General features: G+C 32.3%; 1 pseudogene; it reads right to left on the bottom strand.

Moving 5' to 3' along the window:
• Positions 1 to 11,585: 11,585 nt before the first annotated feature.
• On the bottom strand, positions 11,586 to 25,256 carry LOC107016744 (annotated as a pseudogene).
• Positions 25,257 to 25,989: the final 733 nt, after the last annotated feature.

Here is a 25,989-nt window from a genome sequence, read left to right as displayed (position 1 = left end):
CCTACTTAGAATGTCATCGATTAAATGAATGTTAAGGTTGTTAAGTCGATCAGGAGAAGGTAAACTAAGACTTTGTTCATCCGGAGGCATGATAATCTGTAGAAAATAAACAAAAGTACGATAGGTAAGGCCAATGTACACGCTACACGAACAACAAACAAACATGTCATAACTCTAAGATTAAAAGAAAAGGTTCATAATAGGAGGCAAATTTTTAACCTTTTTCCATGTTTAAAAAATGCAAAAGAAATTATTTGTAGCTGACATTTGCATTGATTTCTTTAATCTGCACTTCTTGATGTAAATTTGTTTGGCTTAGGTTAAATCAAACACATATAAATTGTGATGTTATACTTATTGTACTAGAAATTTATAGTATTGAGTGCTTATATCAAAGTACTATAGGAATGGCATGTGTTTGTTGTAACATTATAAATGAATAGATAATACTTGACACTTCCTTTAGCACTAAAGGTGTCATTTGGTAGTATATATAAAAATAGTTTGTATAAAATTTTAGTACAACCGTAAATTTAACTTTGGTACAACTAATACTAGTATTACAATTAACCTTTTTTGGGATATATGACCCCAAACATTTGTTCTACAAGAAATATAAAATATTAATTTAGTGAACGACACACTTAATTTCAATATTTTGGTGAAACATAATAAAAAAATACCTCCTGAAATTTTAATTTATGTATAAGCTATTAATAAGAACACCAAAATCATTAGAAATTGTATTAGTTTGTTAATTCAAATATTCATATCCAAAACCATAATTAAACCTAAAACCATCAAGACTTGAATAAATTAGATTCCCAGAAATTAAGAAAAAATATTGATAGTTGAACAAGGTGATATTCATTATTCAAGACTAAGCCATAAGTCCATATGCCTTTAACCTATGTTTTCTCAAGCAAACATAATTAGAATTACACAAATATTTTACTTTTTATTAATAGTTTAATTTTTTAAAAAACTACAAATCTTAGGAGGAAACAAGAAATAACTTAATTTTGTTGCTACCATTACACAATGAATTTAGGTACACCCTTTAAAGATGAGGCATATGCCTTAGGCTACCAAAAATTGAAAGGCCTAATGTTTTAGTAACAATAAAACTATTGAAGCTTTTTGTAGCAAAAAAAAAAAGTGTTTTAATTTGTATGGAACTCTTTTATATGGATCAATTTTAAATTTAACTTCCACATGATATGTTTAAGACCACAAGATTAAAAAAAATTGGTATAAATATATCTTTAGTTTAACATCATAAAAATAAAACTATTTTTATGAAAAAGAATGAAATAACTTGAATCTCACATAAAAATAAAAAATAATTAAAATTCGTCCTCCAACTTTTTTTAGCTTTAGGACATTATCTAGCTTGAGCCGTCACAGATATTTTTTTTATCAATTATGTGTACTAACTGTTGAAGGAAGCTTGACGACTGATGGGACATGTCGAAGGAAAAGGTCCATAGAAGCAGACTAACGAGTTAGAGTTAGACTCGTACTAGTATTAGACTACTAAATCTTAAGTCACGTACGACTAAGCTATTGAATATTATAGGAGTCAACTATGATAATGCATTTGACTTGTAATACAATACTACTCATGTAATTATTTGTATTGTAGTAGGATTCCAAGTATAACTAGAATAAGACTCTTTTCCTATATAAGGAGATTGTAACTCAACATTATAATAATCAATACATCCTTGATTTCTACATACTTCCGTGAGATTTATAAGTGGTATCTGACCAATAATGTTTTTCCGCTCTTTAACGTATTAGATCAAAATACACAACAACTAAATTATCAAACTGCAATGGCCCATTTTACCAACACTCTTTCGACCTCTTCACTTCATCATCTTATTTTGTCCTGCTCCATTAAACATAAGACAATGAACTATCTTATATGGAGGACACAAATGACTTAGTTGATTCAAGTGATGAGATTAACCGAAATCATCACAGAACCACGTTGAGCGACCTGTTTCAATGGACAGACTACTGAGAAAAGTGTAACAGGAGAAAGGGTGCAGAAGACAACAACATTGTTGATGATTGGGAGGATAAGGATATGTTACGAAGGAGTTGGATTTCAGGCACCTTGATAAAAGAAAGCATGTACCTGATTGTATGCTGCTCAACTGCCAAGGAGATGTGGGAATGCTTGGGAGAAACATATTTTCAAGCAACTAAAGATAAGAAGTTCCAAATAAAGTAACAACTGCAAAGTGCGAGGCTAGGAACACAAACAATTTACGAATACATTTAGGAATTCAAAGGCATATGTGATGGTTTTGCAACCATTCACAAGTTTGTAGATGAAGATAGAAAAAATGATTAATTTTCCTAGAGGTCTAGGTCATAATTACAAGACGTTCAGGACTGTCATGCTAGTTAAGACACCATATCCTACTTTTAATCAGTTTGTTAATGCTCTCAGGGGTTTTGATATGAGGGAGGAGGAAGAAGAACTGCCTTAACAAAACAATAACATGGCATTCTCTGCCCAAAGAGACAGGGGAAGAGGAAACTATTCACAAAAAAGAGGAAATAATAACTTCAATTCAAGAGAAAGAGGCTTCAAGGAGGGTTTACATATCTAGACATGTTGTGTTTGATGAAAACACATTACCTTATGTGTCTCCAAATAAATATCAAACTAACATTGATGTCTCACCTCACCTTGCTACTTTTGTTGAATCTTTCTCTAAACTGTAGACACCCGATAATTATAATTCAGGGGAAGTACAGGCTGCTAGCCCGCCCATTACTAGTGATAATGCTGCTACACCTCATGTACTCATTGATGATAAGAGTATTATTTACCTCTCAAGCACAATATCAGATGTTGAAGAACAGGTTGAATTTGATGATCCATACATTAACATTGAAACTCCAGCTGCAAATTTTGAATATGCCAGCAGCAATGAGGAACAAGTTGCTCTTAAAGGTCCAACGAATGATCATCACCAAACAACCACTTTAGTTTATGTACCAGTGACCTTCAACTTGACAATGCTACACTCCAGTCCACTATCTTGGTTAATGTACAATTGATAGCAGCAACACATAAATTGTGAGAGAACCAAATACTACTAAGGAAGCACTAAAATAACCTTATTGGCTTGCAGAAATGCAAGAAGAAATTGGTTTTTTTCATACTAACAAGACATAAATTTTTGTGCTTAAATCTCCTGATATGAACTTGGTTGGATCAAAATGGATGTTCAAGAAAATTAAAAGTTGATGGGACAATAGATAGGTATAAGTCCAGCCTTGTGGCAATGGGATTCTCGCAGCTTGAAGGACTAGATTTTGAAAAAATATTTAGTTTTGTGGTTAAAGCTACGACTATTAAGGTGGTTCTATCGATTGTTGTCAGTTCAAAGTAGAAATTTAGACAAGTAGAAGTCAAAAATGTGTTTCTACAAGGCTTCTTACAAGAGGAGTTTTACATGAGTCAACCCCCTAGTTTTATTGATCCCTAGTATCCTCAGCATGTATGTCTACTTAAAAAGGCATTGTATGGTCTTAAACAAGCCACAAGAGTCTGGTTTTATAGGTTTAACATGCATCTCTTACACCTTGGTTTTATTTGTAGTAAGACTGACCCTTCCCTATTTACTTTGCAAACTCACAAAGGAAAAATATTTATCTTTGTTATATGTGTATGATATTATTGTCACAGGAAGTATTCATCTCATGTTTTAGAGTTGGTTCTACAACTTGGAAAGAAGTTTTCTATGAAAGATCTTGGCCCTTTACACTTCTTCTTAGGAATTGAGGTGAACTATTTCGAAGGTGGAATTCACTTAAACCAAAGCAAGTATGGTGCTGGGATGTTGGCAAAGACAGAGAAGACTTTGGAAAAGGTTGTAGCCACTCCTTTGGCTAGAAAACATGGTTGGCAAAGACAGAGATGACTTTGGAAAAGGTTGTAGCCACTCCTTTGGCTAGAAAACATGGTTTACATGAAGCTGTGGGAAGTTTTGTATATGCATCATTTTAAAGAATGATAGTAGGGAGTCTTTAATATTTGACCCTCACAAGACCTGATATCACTCATGCTGTGAATTTAGCAAGCCAATTTATTCAAAGCCCAAACGTTGAACATTTTCAAGGAGTAAAAATGATACTCAAGTACATCAAAGGTACTCTACACTTTGGACTCAGAATTATTTCACAATCACCATGTAGGTTGTATGACTACTCAAATGCTGATTGGGGAGGTTGTAGAAAAACTAGGAGATCAACTACAGGTTTTAGTATCTACATAGGTGCAAATTGTATTCTTAGACCTCGAAGAAAGAGAGCACAATAGCTCGATCGAGCGTTGAAGCTGATTATAGAGCACTAGCCTCCACTGCCGCAAAAATTACTTGGATTTTATATCATCTTCATGACCTTGGAGTGTTCCTTCGATATGTTCCTACATTGTATTAATATAATATGAGTGTGTTGTACATAACGATTAATCCAGTTACGCATGCTAGAACCAAACATGTTGAACTGGACTATCATTTTGTTCGTGAGAAAGGGGCAGGGGACAACTTCTTACTCAATTTGTAAAGTCTAAGAATCAGCTAGCGGATATTCATACCAAAGCCTTAACAAAATAGGTTTTTTCTTGTTTTTGCAGCAAGCTAGGAGTTACAATTTATCTACTCACTAGCTTGAGGGGAAGTGTTGAAGGAAACTTGACGACTGATGGAACACGTCGAAGGAACAAGTCCATTGAAGCAGGCTGACGAGTTAGAGTTAGATTCATACTAGGATTAGACTACTAAATCCTAAGTTTTGTACGATTAAGAAACTGAACATTGTAGGAGTTGATTAGGATAAGGTATTTCACTTGTAATAAATTAGTACTCATGTAATTATTTGTATTGTAGTAGGACTCCAAGTATAACTAGAATAGGACTCTTCTCCTATGTAAGAATTTTGTAACTCAACATTATAATCATCAATACATCCTTGATTTATACATACTTTGGTGAGATTTCTACAGTAACTAATGTTAAAATGATCAATTAAGAAAGGACATATGTTGAATACTGATTAATATTCTTTCCTTTATATTTTTTACTTGCCATTTGCTTTCAACACTCTCTACGCCACCTGAAAAAGATTTAATACTTAAAAACTTGATTATGTTTTTCCATAACAATTTCTTTTTGTAATTCATGGGTTCTAGGACTAAATAAGAATCATTCTCTTTCTTTTAGTTAGATTCCTAACATGATGTATTAAATCTATCAAAAAAATATTGTTGTAGTTTACTGAATGCCCATTCTAACACATTTTTCTTTCTTCAATCTTAATAGTGGTTGTCTAAAATCTTATGTCATAGTAGAATATAAAATTTTGTGTCTATAACAAGCAAAAATGGGCTTAAAAATTGAAGACTTCACGTGCACCAATAAACTTAAAAAGAAATAAGGGCTTTAGCGAGATTCAAACCCTAGTTTTGTGGGTAATTTCTCTAGCACAAGGATAGCTCTACACTCATTAAGAGTGCGCTGTTAGTTATATCTTTTTTTTTGTCAGAGATAGATATAGATGTATATGCGCCCACACATATGAATGTGGGTTCGCCTGTGATAACAAGATAAAGTTACTTCTTGAGTGAAAATCATTAGTTCAAGTTCCAGGCTTTGATACGGTATGTAAAAGCATAAACATTTATGCTAATAAAGAAATTAATATATATACATACCAGGATTTCGAACGAGCATATTTGAGGCAGAAAACGAAATCAATGTCCCTTTGCCCTATCTTACGCTACTGTAACTTTCTTGATTGAATCGAGTGGAGGTAGTAACCCTAATGATCATAAAAGGACAAATTTATAGGATTTCACGGAAAATGTTATTATTTTTGTTGCTCAACATGTAATCTAATGAAATGGTGAATCTATTGAATTATTAAAATAAATAAAACTTATATGGTACAACTTATTTATGATATGTAATTATTATATTTTTAATATTTGTAGTGAATTCTAAAAATAATTACTATTTATATCTAATCTTTTTATTTCATGAAAAATGGTAAATACACATGACTATCTACAATTTGGTTGTAACATTAGGGATTTCTTGGCTAATCTTCATTTGCTCTGTTAAATCGCGACTCATCCAAAAGAGGATAACTATTTGGTAGTTTTTAATTAGTTTTTCTTGTTTAAGGGCATTTGTTTCGTTGATTTTTCTTCCATTTTAATCGTAGGCATTGTTAGGGACGGCAATTGAGCAAATTGGATCAATTTTAGGTCAATCATAATAGGTCAAGACAACAAACGGGTCAAGATCCAATCCGAACTGAATTTGATTGGATCAATATCAATTGAGCCAAAACTGGGCAGATAATGAGTCAAGATACAACTCAACTCAATTTTTGCTAAGTTTAGTTATTTTATTAGTTCTTTAAAATATTTTAGTACACAATAACGTTATTGATAAAAATATTTTATGAATATGTATAAAAAATTCATACTACTACAAAACCTCTAACTTTTTCATGGTCTGCTAAAAAAAATGGTAATTAAACAAGTGAAATTTAAACGCCTTACATTGTACAAAGACATTTATACTGAGGAATTTAAAATTTATATATAAACACCAAAAAAAATCATATATATATCATGTAAATTTGTTATCAAGAAAATTCAAATGAATATACGTTTTCTCCTTCTAGATTCACCCTTACATAAAAATAGTTAAAATGTACAAATTTTGTGTCTATGATACTGAACAAATGATATCTCTTGGTATCTTCTGTATCTCTTATACATAAAAATGACGATTTCCTATGATTAAGAAATTCATAACATCAGAAAATTGAACTTGTAACTGGCCTACACAATCAAATTTAACTATTTTGAGGTTTTAAATGTCACATGCAAACAAAATTAAGTGGATTAAATTGGACAGATCAAAGTATATAAATAATCACATTAATTTTTACTTTCTTTTTCCCTTAATTTATGTGATATTTACTCTTTTTTTTGGTTGTTTCGAAAAGGAAGTCTTTTCATAGTCCTATATTAATTGTTCACTTTGTTATAGATAATTCTTCCAATCATTTTGATCTCATTTATCCTTAAAATTATTCCTTTTTTATTTTTGTAAATGTAATCAAGTTTGTAAACCTTCAGAAAAAGATTCTTAAAGTCCAAATTAATGAAATTTATCATTTTTATTAATGATTTTTTGTAATGAGAAAAACAAATAACTAATATAAAATAAAAAAGACATATTTTCACTTTAAATTTTAATAAAATAATTTATAATCACATTAATATCTAAGATTTCTATTTTGATACTCCAAAGTAAACATCAACACAAGAACCCCAAATTGAATGATGCTTCTTCGAGTTTCTTCTTCACAGATGAGGACGAATCATGTCCGACATAAATACTTCTCGATCTAACTTGGACTAATCCCTTAAAAGAAAATAAATTCCTACTAGCCAAAAAGTAAGTTTCCACTCAATATTTCAAGCTCCCTAAGAGAATTCAACACACAACATAACTTTGAAATAAACAACCAAAGTCTCAAATCATACATCATTTAAGAACAAGCATGAATGTAAAAACCATCTCTGTTACCAAATAGAGTATTAAAAACATTCACAATTCTATGTTTCCAAGCAGATAAAATCTTTTTAGTACCTTAAAGAAAAGGCAAAACACAGCCTTACTACTCCATCAACCAAAGGTCTCGTTTCTGTTTGTACTTCCAAAACATTTTAACTAAAGATTAAGAAGGATTCTGATAACGATACTAATCAACAAGATACACAACTTCTTCTTTAGATTATTAAAGATAGTCAATTAGATTAAACAAAAAAAAAGGGCATCTAAGATAGAATGCTCAAGTAATATTGTTGTATGTTATTGAGCTTGTTTTTTTTGTTCTTTTTTTTATAACCAAGAAGTCCTCGAGGGTCAATAGTGCACGGTTCATAACTCAGTGGATGATAGACCCGCCCCTTTACTCTTCTCTACTTATATACCAGACTTTTTGTCTGCGGTAGGGTTCGATTGAGCTTGTATATATATGATTATATGGAAGCTGCATAAAGGAATGGGATATGTTCTAACTGCATAGGAAAAAGACTGATTTATGAACAACTGACCCCACCCTCACCCCCACCCCCTTTTTTTTTCCCTTTTCCTGTAGTTAGTGATAATTTTTCTGGGATGTAGAATTGTAATATTGAGCTTGTAAGAATAATATTGTTGAAATTCAATTTCAGCTTATAATGTATATTGTATCATAATTCTCATTGAAAAATGTTGTTGAAAGGGATTATCTTTTCCATTCAAAATGGGTATTGTTTACTAACCATTAAGATCAAGGGATTTGATCGAATTTCATTCTTTCTCACTATTCACAATAATGTGTCAACAACATCGTCGACTCTCATAAAACAACTAGTTGAAATCGACTATATGAATCCTCACTATTCCATTTACGCTCAACTCATGTCATGATCGTATCAAATAAAAAACAATGCACAAACATCCATCCAGATTCACCTATAATCAAAAACTGATGGTCTTCACAGTGGCAAATGCAAAATAACAGCCTTACTGCTGTATTAACATTCTTTTTACGATTTCAAATATTTTACCAAAAGATTATGATCTGATTAAAAACTAGTTGAGATCAAACAGGATGTAATATGGATTCTAATCTACACTATACACAACTTCTGCTTTAGATGATGTACGCTGAAATTTTTTTACCTCAGCGAGTACTTTGAAAGATTTTTTATCTTCCGTTTCACAGGGCTTGGTTATCATTCTGACCAGTGTTGGAGACTTGGCCAATAAAACCTTGATAAGCTGCATTTCAGCTGCTACTCCTGTTACATCATAAATCTTTACTGTCCTCAGGTGATTAAATGTCATATCCGAGAAACTTTCAGGAATATCATCAACAGACTCCCGGCGCGCATGTTCAAAATAGTTCTAAGAAAGATTAAGAAAAACCATCACCCTTGATTAAAAATTGAAGATCATAAGAAAGTCAAATACATACGAAAAAAGAGAGAAAAGTAACCACCATCAACAACCTCGATTTCAATTTCTTCTAAATTTGGAGAGCTTCTTATCAAGCAAAGAGCAAACGAAAGATCAAAGAATACTCCTAGATTAATGCAAGATATGTGAAGGCGTTTAAGATAGAAAAGAACATAAGGGAGCCGGTCTAATATACACGTCCTAGGAAGAAAATGTCGAAAATCAGGATGACTCAAAGTTATGAAAATGCAAGTTATGAAGCTATATTGCCTGAACATACTCGTGATTCCAGCAGAGATTCTCGAGAGCAGGAATACACTCAAAAATCTTGTCAACATCATGTTCTACCTCTACCGAAAATTATGTAGGCTCAGATGAAACTTTGGAAAGAAAAGGGACATTCTTTAAATGTAAAAACTTTATATTGCCACTGAAGATAATTGACCTCAGCTTAGGAGGACTAATTTCAATGTGATTTGTAATAGCGTCGTGTTACAGCACCAAATGCTCAAGAACCGAGCAATGTGAGATTATACTTCCAAGAAATTCAGAAGAAATATTGACTTCAATTCTTGATAAGCTAATTAACTAAACAAATCCCTCAAAGACCGGATGAGGACGTATTTGACAGTCCTTGAGAAACAGATACCTCAATTGTGAACATGTAAAATATGCAGAAGGCAATTCATATGACTTACTCCTAAACGGAGGTTTAAGGACAAGATGTTGAATGCCATTCCTAGAGAGGAAATATACCAAGTGATATCAAGTCCTCTGTTGTTTTCCAAAGTGTTTGATCAAATTTCAGCAGTGGAAGTCTATGCCAATTATATTCCATTTCTTTGATAATATGCTTGTCCTCACAACATTTCGTAAAGGCAACCTCGTTCGAATGTCATCAAATACATTATCAGGAAGGTTTCTAAGTACACCGCGGAGTTAAAAGTTGTTTTTTTCCCATTTAGAAGCATAACATCAAATGACTACTACAACAAGAATCTGCAGAAAATAAACAAGAGCACAATATGTAAGGAATCTCGAAACTGTCCGGTTAGAGTACACACTACCTAGTTTACTTGTGTACTGAAAAAGAGATTGTTTTTGAAAGACCAACAGCTCAAGTGTATCAAATCCAAGTAAAATAAGTGTTGTTTTAGTTATCCAAAACATAGAAACTTATTATTCCTATTTCAACCTAGTGAAAATCATAATTCCGCCACTACTGAAACACATCCGTGATAGACCTACACCTACCAACACACCATGTCCTTGAAAAACATTAACCCCATCAAGTTTTAAGCAAACCCCACTTCAATTTCATCATATTGAAGCATACCCAAAAAATAAAAATGCAATCTTGATATCAAAATTCTATAGAACAAGAACCATAAACGCAGAGAGTTTGTGTTAACAGAGAAGAAGAAGAACTTGAGAGAGGATGAATGTGAAGCACTCTGCTCTCTTTGTCTTCTCAAATAGAGGTGTTGGAAGAAACTGAAGAGACAAGCTTTTGAAATTATTTTATTTTCTATTAGGATGAAAGTTAAATTATACTATTATAGTTTCGGTTTTGAAGTTAACAATTTATTTTGTAACGAATGTTGAAAGTATTTTTTATTTATGTGAATTTTATCGTCTTTTGAAAATTTTGAAAATATGTTTAATCTCTTTTTCAATCACCGTGTAATTATAAAAAAATAAAATAAATCAAAAAAATAAACTAAAGTCGAAACTGAAACATCCAACTTTATATGATTTGATTTAGTTTTTAGAACTAATAAAATGAAAAACTTAGTTTAGGTTTTTTCTAATTAAAAATTAAATCAAATCGACCTTTGTGCCCCATCTGAAATAAAGAGCAAATTTGATTTCGTATTTAACAACTAAAACTTCTTTTTTCGTTTTTCTTAATGATTCTAAGAGTATATATATTAACTCCCAAGTAATATACATTTTTCGTTTGAATATTTTGTATATCATACGGTCATCTTACATGTTAAAGTATGTAATATATCTTATTTAAGATGCATCACAAATATTAAAATAGAGAGAATATATAAGTAGAATAAAAAATTAAGGAAAAGATAATTAAGACACATTTAAAGTTTCATTTTCTTTTTCCTTTTGCGAGTTTTATATGTAAATCATCATGTGTTTTTCATTTTCTACCTGAATTAGCCCGTGACAGTTCCAACTTCCACAGCCATGTCTTATTTCAAAGATGAATCAATAACAAGAATGTCATGCAAAATCTTTGTTAGTTCTGCAACACACAACACAATTTCAAAATAAACAACCAAAGTCTTAAATCAATAACAAGCATGAAATGTAAAACCATCTCTGTTCCCAAACAGAGTATTCAAAACATTCATCAAGGTTCACAATTCTATGTTTCCAAGCAGATAAAATCTTTATAGTACCTTAAAGCAAAGGCAAAACACAGCCTTACTACTCCATCAACCAAACGTCTCGTTTCTGTTTGTACTTCCAAAATATTTTAGCAAAAGATTAAGAAGGATTGTCATAACGTTACTAATCAACAAGATACACGACTTCTGCTTTAGATGATGCCCGTTGAAACTTTGTTATCTCCGCGAGTATGTTGAGAGATTTGTTAGTTTCCATTTGACGAGGCTTATTTACCATTTTCACCAGTGCTGGAGACTTTGCCAATAAAACCTTGATAAGCTGCATTTCAACCTCTTCTAATAGTACATCATAAAACTTAATTATCCTCAGATGATTAAATGTGATATCCGAAAAACTTGCATGAATCTCATCAATAACCTCCTGTGGCACACATTCGAAATGATCTACATCACTAAGGATACATTCCTAAGAAAAATCAAGAAAAAAATCATCAAGTCATTACATACGAATAAAAAAACATGGAAAAGATAGAGAGAAAAATAAACATTAGTGACAACCTTAATTTCAATTTCTTCAAAATTTGGAGAGCTCCGTATTATGCAAAGAGCAAACGAAAGCTCAAAAAACTCTCCAAGAGTAATCCAAGACATGAATAGGCTTTTTAGACAGTTAAGAACTGATGGAAGCCTTGTTCATATAACTTTAGTTGATCCATTATCGACCTATGAATAAAATGACAAAAATCAGGATGACTAAAATTCCAAAAAAAAACAAGCACACATGAAAATGCATTACCATTAAGTAAAATGAAGGAACATTACCTCAAAAATATCGCAGCTGAAACACTCGAGTGCAGGAATAGACGAAAAAATATTGACAAAATAATCTTTGTCCTCTAGAACTAATTCTCTAGGCACATACAGAACATTAGAAAGAACAGGGACATTTTCAAGATGTATTAATTGTATATCGCCACGAAAGACAAATGACCTTAGCTTCGGAGCATTAATACTCATGAAGTACGGATTGTCTATGTCTTTTAGCACAAAATCCTCAAGCAACGGGCAATTAGAGATCAAACTTTCAAACGTATCAGAAGATAACATGACAGATTTCAATATTAGCCTAATCAACTTATTAAATCCCTGAAAGAAACATGGAAGCTGTATTTCACATTCCTTGAGATACAAATGCATCAATGCTGAACAATTAAAAAAGAAGTTAGGCAACCTGTAAGTGAGGATAAGTAAATGGAAGTTTAAGGACAAAATGTTGAAGTTGATCACTGTCGAGGGAAAAAATCAAACGATCAACATCAGGACACACTATTAGACTAATAATATTGAGGGTGACCTTCATTATTATTTCTCTATGAAACGTGAGGAAACTATCAATAATTGGAATAAATCCAATGGTAGGGGACGTCAAGTCCTCGGGTGTTTTCCACACTGTTTGATCAAACTTCACATGTGGAATTCTCCAGCAAATATATTGCCAGTCCTTCGAAAGTGTACTAACTCTAACAACATCTCAAAAATACAACCTACTTAGAATGTCATCGATTAAATGAATGTTAAGGTTGCTAAGTCGATCAGGTTAAGGTAAACTAAGTCCTTGTTCATCCGGAGGAATGACAATCTATAGAAAGTAAACAAAAGTACGATAGGTAAGGTCAAAGTACACGCTACACGAACAACAAAAAAACATGTCACAACTCTAAGATTAAAAGAAAAGGTTCATAATATGAGGCAAGTGTAACCTTTTTCCATGTTTAAAAAATGCTAAAGAAATTATTTGTAGCTGACATTTGCATTGATTTCTTTAATCTGCAACTGTTGATGTTATACTATAGGAATAACATGTGTTTGTTGTAATATTATAAATGAATAGATAATACTTAACACTTCCTTTAGCACTAAAGGTGTCATTTGGTAGTATATATAAAAATAGTTTGTATGAAATTTTAGTACAATGTTTGACCGTAAATTTAACTCTGGTACAACTAATACTAGTATTACAGTTAACCTCTTTTGGCATATACGACCCCAAACATTTGTTCTACAAGAAGCATAAAATATTAATTTAGTGAACTACACACTTAATTTCAATATTTTGGTGAAACATAATAAAAAAATACATCCTGAAATTTTAATTTATGTATAAGCTATTAATAAGAACACCAAAATCATGAGAAATGATATTATTTTGTTAATTCAAATATTCATATCAACCCCCTAATCAAACCTAAAACCATCAAGACTTGAATGAGAAATCAGATTCCCATAAATTAAAAAAAATATATTGATAGTTGAACAAGGTGATATTCATTATTCAAGACTAAGCCATAAGTCCATATGCCTTTAATCTATGTTTTCTCAAGATAAGATAATTAGAAATTCACAAATATTTTACTTTTACTTAATAGTGTAATTATTTGAAAAACTACAATCTTAAGGGAAACAAACTTGAAATAACTTAATTTTGTTGCTACCGCCACCATTACACAATGAATTTAGATACACCCATCATCAGAGTATATTTCTTGTTATTGTTGTTTTAATTAGNTATATATATATATATTTTATTAAGATCATAAAAAATAAAACCTTTTTTATCAAAAACAAAGAAATAACTTGAATCTCACATTGAAAAAAAAACTAATTAAAATTTAGGCTTCCAACTTATTTTTGACTTTAGAGCACTAATTAGCTTGAGCCGTCATTGAGCTTACTTATCAATTATGTTTACTAACTAATGGTAAAATGTTCAATTAAGAAAGCACATATGTTGAATACTTATTAATTTTTTTCTTTCTTCATATTTTTTACTTGTTATTTACTTTCAACACTCTCTAAGCCACCTTAACACCAAAAAATGTGTATTTATTACATTTCAAAATAGTTCTAGGAGGTATTAGGACATATAAAGAAAATGTGTATTCTTAAAATATCGAACATAGTTCAAGGGATTACATATGTTTTTTTTCAAAATAAAATAAAATAAAATAAATATTTACAAACTTGACATTGTTTTGTTAACCTCATATTCAAACATTTTAATAATGACAATACTGACCAGGTTCTTGATGCAGGAAGTAAACAAGATACAACACAAGTACAAGGCTACAATCGGGATGCTCTCAGTGATCACACTAAGGATAGGCGCACCAGTTAAGAATGGAATGTAAATATTTGTTCAATCAGATCAAATCTCACAACATGTGAAATCAAAGCCGCATTCAAGGAAAACCAATCAAGGATATCGAAGATAAATCAAGGGAAAATGTTAAGGAAACATCATCATACCAATATTTACAAAGAGTACAAGATAAATCAACTTAAGGAAAGGATCAAATCACACACGACTATCAAGCAAAGACTCAAAATCCTCACGCAAGGGAAGAATTGATCTATCATGTACATATCCAATATGGACATGATTCAACAGATCAATTACAAATGACTCAAGGATAAGATCAAAGATACTTGATTCAAATACCCTTGGGTTTCTCATAAGAGCTTACACTATATGAATCCTCCTCTGCCAGTTGTGTGAAGCACATAACTGTTGGCCTATTGACCATCTCCTAGCCAAAGTCCCATGGCCTAATCCTACTTGAAAAAGGATTGGAATTATTCTCTTTATTTGGTTTCCAATTCTATTAGGAAAAGGATTGGAATTGTAATGCTATTTGTAGTTGGTTTTGGCTTTGTAAGGAAACGCACAACTCTATAAATAGAGGATGATCTTGAGAAAATAATTCAATTGCTCATTGATATTGTCTTTGAAAGTCATTAGAACACAACAGAGGTTTTTGAGAGAGCTTTCAACAAGATAAAAGAGAGAAGGTAAAGGGTTATTTTGCTGTAGTCTTTTTCTCCGACTAGCAATATTCAAATCGTGTTTCCCGATTAACTAACCGTTAGATCGTGCTGCAATTTGGACTGAGTGTTCCTGACATCTTGTTGGTTGATGTTGTCCAAGATGACCTTCTCTTCGCTTGTGATAAAGACGTTATCAATTTTGTATATCAAGAAACAAGTTGGATAGTAGATGCTGGAGCCACATCACATGTCACACCAAGAAAAAACTTCTTTTCATCTTATACTTCTGTTAACTCTGAGGTGTTAAAGATGAGTAATGCTGGTAAGGTTAAGGTGTTCTGCATTGGCACTGTTTGTTTGAAAGTCAATACTGGTTCAACGTTGGTCTTTCAGAATATCAAGCATGCTCCAGACATTCCCTTAATTTTGATCTCTGTAGGACAACTAGATGATGATAGCTATCATAATGACTTATTCAATGGCTAATGGAAGCTCACCAAAGGCTCTCTGATTTTAGCTCGAGGAAGAAAACATTCAAATTTATACGTGACACAAGGATCGATTCTTAGTGACTCTATAAATTTTGTGGAGAGCGAGGCTTTATCAGATTGTGGCACAGGAGGCTTAGTCATATGAGTGAGAGGGGGATCACCTATTTGGCTAAGAAGAATTTTCTTGCTGGTATGAAACAAGGAAAGGTGAAAAGATGTGTTCATTGCTTAGCAGGTAAATAGAGAAGAGTTTCTTTTGACATTCATCCACCTTCAAGAAAGTCTGAGCTATTGGAGCTAGTACACTCAGATTTGTGTGGTCCTTTTAAAGTGAATTCAAAAGATGGTGCACTTTACTTTGATGCTTTCATTAATGATCGTTCTCGCAAGATTTGGGTATATCCTTTAAAATCCACAGATCAAGTGCTTGATGTGTTTAAACAGTTTCAAGCCTTATCTGCGAGACAAACGGAAAAATGAAATTAAAATGTATTCGCACTGATAATGGTGGTGAGTATATTGGTCCCTTTTATAACTACTACAAATCCCAAGGAATTCGTCATCAGAAGACTCCTCCAAAGACTCCTCAATTAAATGGTTTGGGAGAGAGGATGAACAAAACTTTAGTTGAGAGAGTTAAATGTGTGCTTTCAGAGGCTAAACTTTCAAATTCATTTTGGGCTGAAGCACTTAACACTGTTGCTTATGTTATCAATTTGTCTCCTGTTGTTGCTTTGAGTGGTGATGTTCCAAACAAAGTTTGGTTTGATAAGGATGTCTTTTATGATCACTTGAAAGTGTCGGGTGTAAAGCTTGTGTGCATGTTCCAAAAGATGAGAGGTCAAAATTGGATGTTAAAACTAAGCAGTGCATCTTCATTGGTTATGGTCAAGATGAGTTTGGATATCACCCTTATAATCCAAATGATAAGAAGCTCATTAGAAGTCGTGATGTTGCGCTCTTTGAAGATCAAACTATTGAAGATATTGACAAGACTGAGCAACTAGATTCTCATGCCGATGAGCTTAGTTGATGTTGATCCAATTCGTATTATTAATATATCTTATGCACATGAGGGACCCAAGGTAATAATACAGATAATGATCAGAGTTTAGAACATATAATTGTTCTTATTTATGATGTTGTGGTTGATAATCAACCAACTCATTGTGAGATGATCACTTCATATGCTCCAGAAACATCTTGTAGAAGATCTACTAGAGAGAAGCGAAGCTCAACACGTTATTGTCATGATGAGTATATTCTATTGACTAACATGGGAGAACCTGAAGGTTATGATGAAGTCATGTTAGATACTCATAGATATAAGTGGAAAGAACTCATCGTAGACAATCATGAGTTTTTTAGAAGTGTGGCAGGCAGGAAGCCTGTCAAAAGTTACTTCACTTTAAGTCCATTTGGCCCTTGGCTTGAAGGGGAGTTTGTTGGGACATTTCCCATGTTCCAGCCAAAGGCCCATGGCTTAATACTACATAAAAAATGATTGGAATTATTCTCTTTATTTGGTTTCCAATTCTATAGGGAAAAGGATTGGAATTGTAACTCTATTTGTAGTTGGTTTTGGCTTTGTAAGGAAAAGCAAAACTCTATAAATAGAGGATGGTATTGAGAGAATAATTCAATTGCTCATTGATATTGTCTTTGAAAGACATTAGAACATAAGAGAGGTTTTTGAGAGAGCTTTCAACAAGAGAAAAGAGAGAAGGAAAAGGGTTCTTTTGCTGCAGTTTTTTTCTCCGACGAGCAACATTCAAATCATGTTTTCTGATTAACTAACTATTGGATCGTGCTGCAATTTGGACGGAGTGTTCCTGACATCTTTTTGGTGGATTTGAATGGTGGAGATTGGATTCGGAGGTCAGCAAGATCCTGTTTTAGGTCCCGAATAGAGGCTGGGTTTGGGTGGTGTTTCTTTCTATTTATCTTTTGTTGGTGTAGCTATTGTTTGTTATTTTTTGGCACTTGTTGTGTATCCATTAGAAGAATATTTTTAACCCACTTATTGGTATAGTGAGGCAATTCAGATCTTGTTGATCCCGTGGTGGTTACCTTCGATTGGAAGGGTTTTTTCACGTTAAACTTGGTGTTCTTTATTGTTAGATTTTTGGTTTCATCTTTTCGTCACAATAACAACTTCACTTGAACTTATTTGTAATCTTCTTTCATCTTTGATAAAGCTTTGTACACAAAGAGTTAACATTTTTAAAACAAAAAGAGAAGGAAAAATTAAGGGAGTAGCAATGCGCTGTAAGCTCCTATAACAAATCTCAGAAACTGTCTCTCCTTTTTACTTTGTGTGGTCTTGAGCTTTTTGATGAAGCCGTTCGCCTGTTCTATGCAAATCTCAAGGGGACTGGCTAGACACCGCGTTGGTGATCCGAACAGGGATAAAACCTTTTGTGTCAATTATTACTGCAACTTTCTGTTATTGTTTATCTTCCTAGCAACTTGCAGGTAAGTCGACTATCTACTACTGGTAGTCTACTAAGTGAATTTAAATATAACCCCCCGCCCGCAATATCACAATAAACTTAAAAAGAATAAGGGCTTTAGCTAGATTCATACCCTAGTTTTGTGGGTGATTCCTTTAGCATGAGGATAGCTCTACACTCATTAAAAGTACGTTGTAAATTATATCTTTTTTTTTTCAGAGATAGATATACATGTATATGCACCCACACATATGAATGTGGGTCCGCCTCTCACAACAAGATAAAGTTACTTCACGTAGTGAAAATCATTAGTGCAAGTTTCAGGCTCTGATACGGCATGTAAAAACATAAACATTTATGATAATAAAGAAATTAATATATTTGCATACCAGGAATTTGAACGAGCGTATCTGAGGCAGCAAACGAAATCAATCTCCCTTTGCCCTATCTTACGCTACTGTAACTTTCGTGATTGAATTGAGTGGAGGTTTTAACACTAATGAATAGAAAATGACCAATTTAAAGGATTCTACTGAAAATGTTATTATTTTTGTTGCCCAACATATAATCTAATGAAATGATGTAATCTATTTAATTATTAAAATAAAATAAAAATTATATGGTACAACTAATTTATGACATGCAACTATCATATTAGTAATATTAGTAGTGAATGCTTAAAATAATTACTATTTATAGCTAATACTTTTATTTCATAGAAAATAGTAAATACACACAACTATCTACTATTTGGTTTTAATATTAGGTATTTCTAAGCTAATCTTCATTTGCTCAGATAAATCGCGACTTATCCAAAAGAGGGTAACTATTTGATAGTTTTTGATTAGTTTTTCATGTAATGAGTCAAGACCCAACTCAACTCAATTTTCACCCAGTTTAATTAATTTATTTGTTCTTTTAAAATATTTTAGTACACAATAACATTAGGATAAAATTATTTTATGGATATATGTAAAGAATTATACTACACAACCTCCTACTTTTTCATTAGGGATGACAATGGGGCGGTGTAGGGCGGGGGCAGGGGCGGGTCTAGCTTAACCCACAAACTTTTTAATCGCCCCGCCCCGCATAGCAAAATTTTCATTTTCAACCCGCCCTGCTCCACCCTACCCCACATAGACCTGTCCCGCATGAACTCGCCTTACATAATTTTCATAATATTTTCTTTTTTCTTAGTTATGTTTGATACTAAAAATAAAATTCATAAAAAAATTCAGTTTTTCATTAAGTTGCATTAATTTAATAGGATAGTGACTTTAAATATTAATTTTTAGAGGTCAATTGAGAATCATGCAAGAAATTGTATTATTTTTTATGAATCATCTTCCTTTATAATATTGAATATTTTAGTAGCTTTAATGAATTTATCTTAATAAATAATGTTCTGTCATTCTATGACATGTAATAAGTTAAAATTAAGTTTGAAGCCACATAAAATCACATATACCCGAAGCCCACCCTGACCCACATTAATTAAAAAGAAATCCACTTCGACCCACTCCGCTTCAGACCCGCCCCACAAAACCTTAAGCCCGCCCCGCCTCACATACCCTTAAACCTATCCTGCCCCGCATCCGGTCCACCTTATTGCCATTCTTATTTTTCATGGTCGTCTATAAACAATGGTAATCAAATTAGTGAATATAAACGCCTTACAATGTACAATACCATTTATGTTGAGAATTTTAAAATTTATATATAAACAAACAAAAAACACTCTTATATATATCATATAAAATTTTTGTCAAGAAAATTCAAATGAATATACCTTCGCCCCTTCTAGATTCGCCCTTGCATAAAAGTGGCTAAAATGCAGGAATTTTGTGTCAATAATACAAAACAAATGATATCTCTTGGTATTTTCTATATCTCTTATATATGACGATATTTTTATTAAAAAAGATCACAAAATCTGAAAATTGAATTTGTAACTGACCTATAAAATGAAGTTTAACTATTTTGAGGTGTTAAACGTCACATGCAAAAAATATTAAGTGAACTGAACTGGACATATCACATCAATTTTTAATCTCTTTTCCCATTAATTTATGTGATATTTGCTTATTTTTTTAAGTTATTTACAAAAGAAAGTCTTTCCATAGTCCTATATTAAGTGTCCACTTTATTATAGATAATTATTTCAATCATTTGGATCTCATTTATTCTTAAAATTATTACTTTTTTAATTTTGTAAATTGATCAAGTTTGTAAATTAAAATAAAAAATACATAATTTATCTCTACATTTTTAGTAAATTTATAATCACATAAATCTATAAGATTTCTATTACATGTCACATTCCAATTTTCTGTTTATTTTTAATTTTTTTATGTTGAATTAAATTGTATCACGTAAATTGATGCAGACAAGACAATACAACTAAGGAACCAACATAATTAATTGCCCCCACCACCCACCCCACTCACCCCACTCCATATTACAATTCTGTAAAATTTAATTTAAGAAGAAAACCTATCTCCCCCTTTCCTTCTTTAGTTCCCTCTTTCACTCCGCGGTGATGAAATTGAAGACTTCAAAATCATACAAATTTGTGTTTAGCAGTTGAAGGATAACGTGTGCGAGAAATGGTATTTGATACTTTTCTACCTTTTTTTGGATGTTTACAGTAGTAATTTTAGTTGTTGATAAGCTTAAAATTTGCTTTCTCTTTTTGTTTAAAAATCAAATCTTTCTCATTTGGGTGTTGTTAATTTTGTGAAATAGAAGCCCTATCTTCCACTTTGTACTTTTTTTTTGTGGTAGATGTTAGTTTTCTTGGGATTTTGGAACGTAGAAAGAACCCTATTTTCCTGTATTTTTTTTAGATGTTGATTTTACTGCATAACATTTCTTTTAAGTCGAGGGGCTATCGAAAATCAACTCTGAAACACCAAAAACAAAGTTAAGAGTCAACTGTTGTGTACATGCTTTCATTTCTAGAACTTTGGAAACTTAACTTTCTATCTGGCTAAGGAACTAGTCAAAGTTATACCAATATGTATATATATTGGACATTATCCTTCCTCATCTATGAAGAAGAAACTCGAGAAGCATCACCCAATTTGGGATTCGTGAGTTGATATTTATTTCAAAGTTATGTTATGTGTTGAATTTCCTTAGGAGAGGTTGAAACATTGAGTGGAAACTTACTTTCTGTCTGGTTAGTAGAGATTTCTTGCTTGTTAAGAGATTAGTCCAAGTAATAATGAGAAGTATGTTGGACATGTTCCTTTCTTAAGAAGATGCATCATCCAATTTGGGATTCTTGAGTTGATGTAAATTTTGAAGTTATGTTGTGTGTTAAATTCTCCTAGGCGAGCTTGAAGTATTGAATGGAAACTTACTTTTTGTATGGTTAGTAGGAATTTCTTGTTTGCTAAGGGATTTGTCTAAGTTAGACCGACAAGTATATATATGTTGGACATGATCTTCGAGTTTCTTCTTCACAGATGAGGAAGGATAATGTCAAACATATATACTTGTCCGTTTAGCTAAGACTAATCCCTTAAGCAAAAACAAAAAATTCCTACTAACTGTACAAAAAGTAAGTTTCCATTCAATACTTTAAGCTCGCCAAGAGAATTCAACACACCACATAACTTCGAGATAAACATCAACTCACGAATCCCAAATTGGGTGATTCTTCTCGAGTTTCTTCTTCACAAATGAGGAAGCATCATGTCTAACATATATACTTCTCGGTCTAACTTGGACTAATTCCTTAACTGACAAGAAATTTCTACTAGCTAGACAGAAAGTAAGTTTCCACTCAATGCGTCAAGCTCACCCAAGGAAATTTAACACACAAAATAACTTTGAAATAAACATCAATCAAGAATCCCATATTGGGTGATGATTCTTCGAGTTTCGTCTTCATAGAAAAGGAATGAGTATGTCCATCATACATCTCGGTATAACTTGGAGTTATTCTTTAATAAGCAAGAAATTCCTAAAAGTAAGTTGCATTTCACTCTCTTCTAATAGTACATCATAAAACTTAACTGTCCTCAGGTGATTCAATGTGATATTCGAGAATCTTGCATGAATCTCGTAAATAAACTCATAGGGCACAAGTTCGGATTAATCCCCATCACTAAGGATACATAATCATTCTTCTTGTAGCATAAATGTTTGGGGTCATATATCCTAAAAAGGTTAACTGAAATAGTAGTATTTGTTGTACCAGTGGTAAATTTATTGTAAAACATTTGTACTAAAATTAATACAAGTACTATTTTTATATATACTACCAAACGACTCCTTTAGTGTTGAAAGAAGTGTCAAGTATTATCTATTGATTTATAATGTTGCATAAACACATGTCATTCATATAGTGTTTTGATGTAAACACTCACTACTATAAATTTGTAGTACAATAAGTATCGAATCACTAATTTGAACTTCTAGGTTCTCTTCAAATTCTATACAAAAATACTTTATATGTGTTTACTTTAACCTAATCCAAACAATTTCACATCAAAAGTTGCAAATAAAAGAAATCAATGCAAGTGTCATCTACGAGTTATACAACTTTTCTTTTATTATTAAAGTTGTGACATATTTGTTTGTTGTTCGTGTAGCATATACTCTATCCTTACAAATTGTATTCTTTTTTAATTTCTACAAATTATCATGCCTCTAGATGAACAAAGACTATGTTTACCTTCTCTTGATCGACTTAGCAATCTTGCCATTCATTTAATTGATGACATTCTTTTCAAGATTTATAAAAACTAGTACACTTTCTAAGGATTGTCAATATACTTGCCCAAAAATTACACAGGTTAAATTTGATCAAAAGGTCTGGGAAACACCAGAGGACTTGACATCCCCTACCATTGGATTTAGTCCTATTCTTGATTGTTTCCTCTGGTTTCATATAGGAATAACATTGAAAGTTATCCTAGACTTTACTAGTCTAAAAGTATGTCCTAAATAAAAATTCTTGATCTAACTTGGACTAATCCCTTAACAGGAAAGAAGTTCCTACTAACCAAAAAGTAAGTTTCCATGAGAGAATTCAACAAATAACATAACTTTGCAATAAACAACCGAAGACTCAAATCATATATCATTTAAAAAGCATCCTTGAAATGTAAAAACCATCTCTGTTCCCAAACAGAGTATTCAAAACATTTACAATTCTGTGTTTCCAAGCAGATAAAATCTTTATAGTACCTTAAAACAAAGGCAAAACACAGCCTTACAACTCATCAACAAAACATCTTGTTTCTGTTTGCACTTTCAAAACATTTTACCCAAAGACTAAGAAGGATTGTGATAACGATACTAATCAACAAGATACACAACTTCTGCTTTAGATTATAAAAGATAGTCAATTAGATGAAACAAAAAAAGGGCATCTAAGATAGAATGTTCAAGTAATATTGTTGTATGTTATTGAGCTTGTTTTTTTGTTCTTTTTTTATAACCAAGAAGTCCTCGAGGGTCAATAGTGCACGGTTCATAACTCAGTGGATGATAGACTCGCCCCTTTACTCTTCTCCACTTATATACCAGACTTTTTGTCTGCGGTAGGGTTCGATTGAACTTGTATATATATGATTATATGGAAGCTGCATAAAGGAATGGGATATGTTCTGACTGTATAGGAAAAAGACTGATATATGAACAACTGACCCCACCCCCACCCCCACCCCTTCTCCTGTTTTTAGTGATAATTTTTCAGGGATGTTGAATGGTAACATTGATCTTGTAAGAATAACATTGTTGAAATTCAATTTCAGCTTATAATGTATATTGTATCATAATTCTCATTGAAAAATGTTGTTGAAAGGGATTATCTTTTCCATTCAGAAGGGGTATTGTTTAGTGACCATTAAGATCAAGGGATTTGATCGAATTTCATTCTTTGTCACTATTCGGAAAAATGTGTCAACAACGTCGTCGACTCTCATAAAACAACTAGTTGAAATCGACTATATGAATCCTCACTATTCCTTTTACGCTCAACTCATGTCATGATCATATCAAATAAAAAACAATGCACAATGACCATGAGGACCACAATGAATATATTAAAAAGATCAATAACCAACCAAAGCTTAATCCCATAAATCATTCAAAGAACAGACATTGAAACAGATTAATCAAAAACATCCATCAAGATTCACCTATGTTCACAAACTGATGGTCTTCACAGTGGCAAATGCAAAATAACAGCCTTACTGCTGTATCAACATTCTTTTACGATTTCAAACATTTTAGCAAAAGATTATGATCTGATTAAAGACTAGTTAAGGTCAAACAGGATCTTAATATTGATTCTAATCTACACTATACATAACTTCTGCTTTAGATGATGTATGCTGAAATTTTATTACCTCAACGAGTACTTTAAAAGATTTTTTATCTTCCGTTTCACAGGGCTTGGTTATCATTCTAACCAGTGTTGGAGACTTGGCCAATAAAACCTTGATAAGCTGCATTTCAGCTGCTACTCCTGTTACATCATAAATCTTTACTGTCCTCAGGTGATTAAATGTCATATCCGAGAAACTTTCAGGAATATCATCAACAGCCTCCCGGCGTGCATGTTCAAAATAGTTCTAAGAAAGATTAAGAAAAACCATCAGCCTTGATTTAAAATTGAAGATCATAAGAAAGTGAAATACATACGAAAAAGAGAGAGAAAAGTAAACATCATTAACAACCTCGATTTCAATTTCTTCTAAATTTGGAGAGCTTCTTATCAAGCAAAGAGCAAAAGAAAGATCAAAGAATACTCCTAGATTAATGCAAGATATGTGAAGGAGTTTAAGATAGAAAAGAGCATAAGGGAGCCGATCCAATATACACGTCCTAGGAAGAAAATGTCGAAAATCAGGATGACTCAAAGTTATGAAAATGCTAGTTATGAAGCTATATTACCTGAACATACTCGTGATTCCAGCAGAGATTCTCGAGAGCAGGAATAGACTCAATAATCTTGTCAATATCATGTTCTACCTCTACCAAAAATTCTGTAGGCTCATATGAAACTTTGGAAAGAAGAGGGACATTCTTTAAATGTAAAAACATTATATTGCCAGTGAAGATAATTGACCTCAGCTTGGGAGCACTAATTTCAATGTGATTTGTAATAGCGTCGTGTTGTAGCACCAAATGCTCAAGCAACGGGCAATGTGAGATTATAATTCCAAATAAATTCATAAGAAATATTGACTTCAATTAGTGCTAAGCTAATTAATTAATCAAATCCCTCAAAGACCAGATGAGGACGTCTTTGACAGTCCTTGATAAACAAATACCTCAATTGTGAACATGTAAAATATGCAGAAGGCAATTCATATGACTTACTCCTAAACGGAGGTTTAAGGACAAGATGTTGAATGCCATTCCTATAGAGGAAATATATCAAGTGATATCAAGTCCTCTGTTGTTTTCCTAAGTGTTTGAACAAATTTAAGCTGTGGAAGTCTATGCCAATTATATTCCATTTCTTTGATAAGATGTTTGTCCTCACAACATTTCGTAAAGGCAACCTCGTTAGAATGTCATCAATTACATTATAAGGAAGGTTTCTAAGTAAATCGCGGAGGTAAAAGTTGTTTTTTTCCCATTTGGAAGCATAACATCAAATGACTAATACAACAAGAATCTGCAGAAAATAAACAAGAACACAATATGTAAGGAATCTCGAAACTTTCCGGTTAGAGTACACACTACCTAGTTTACTTGTGTACTGACAAAGAGATTGTTTTCGAAAGACCAACAGCTCAAGTGTATCAAATCCAAGTAAAATAAGTGTTGT

Source organism: Solanum pennellii, chromosome 4 (assembly GCF_001406875.1).
Source record: "Solanum pennellii chromosome 4, SPENNV200".
Taxonomy (NCBI): domain Eukaryota; kingdom Viridiplantae; phylum Streptophyta; class Magnoliopsida; order Solanales; family Solanaceae; genus Solanum; species Solanum pennellii.
The sequence above is the reverse complement of the archived record's forward strand: the minus strand, read 5'-3'. Positions and strand labels throughout refer to the sequence as shown.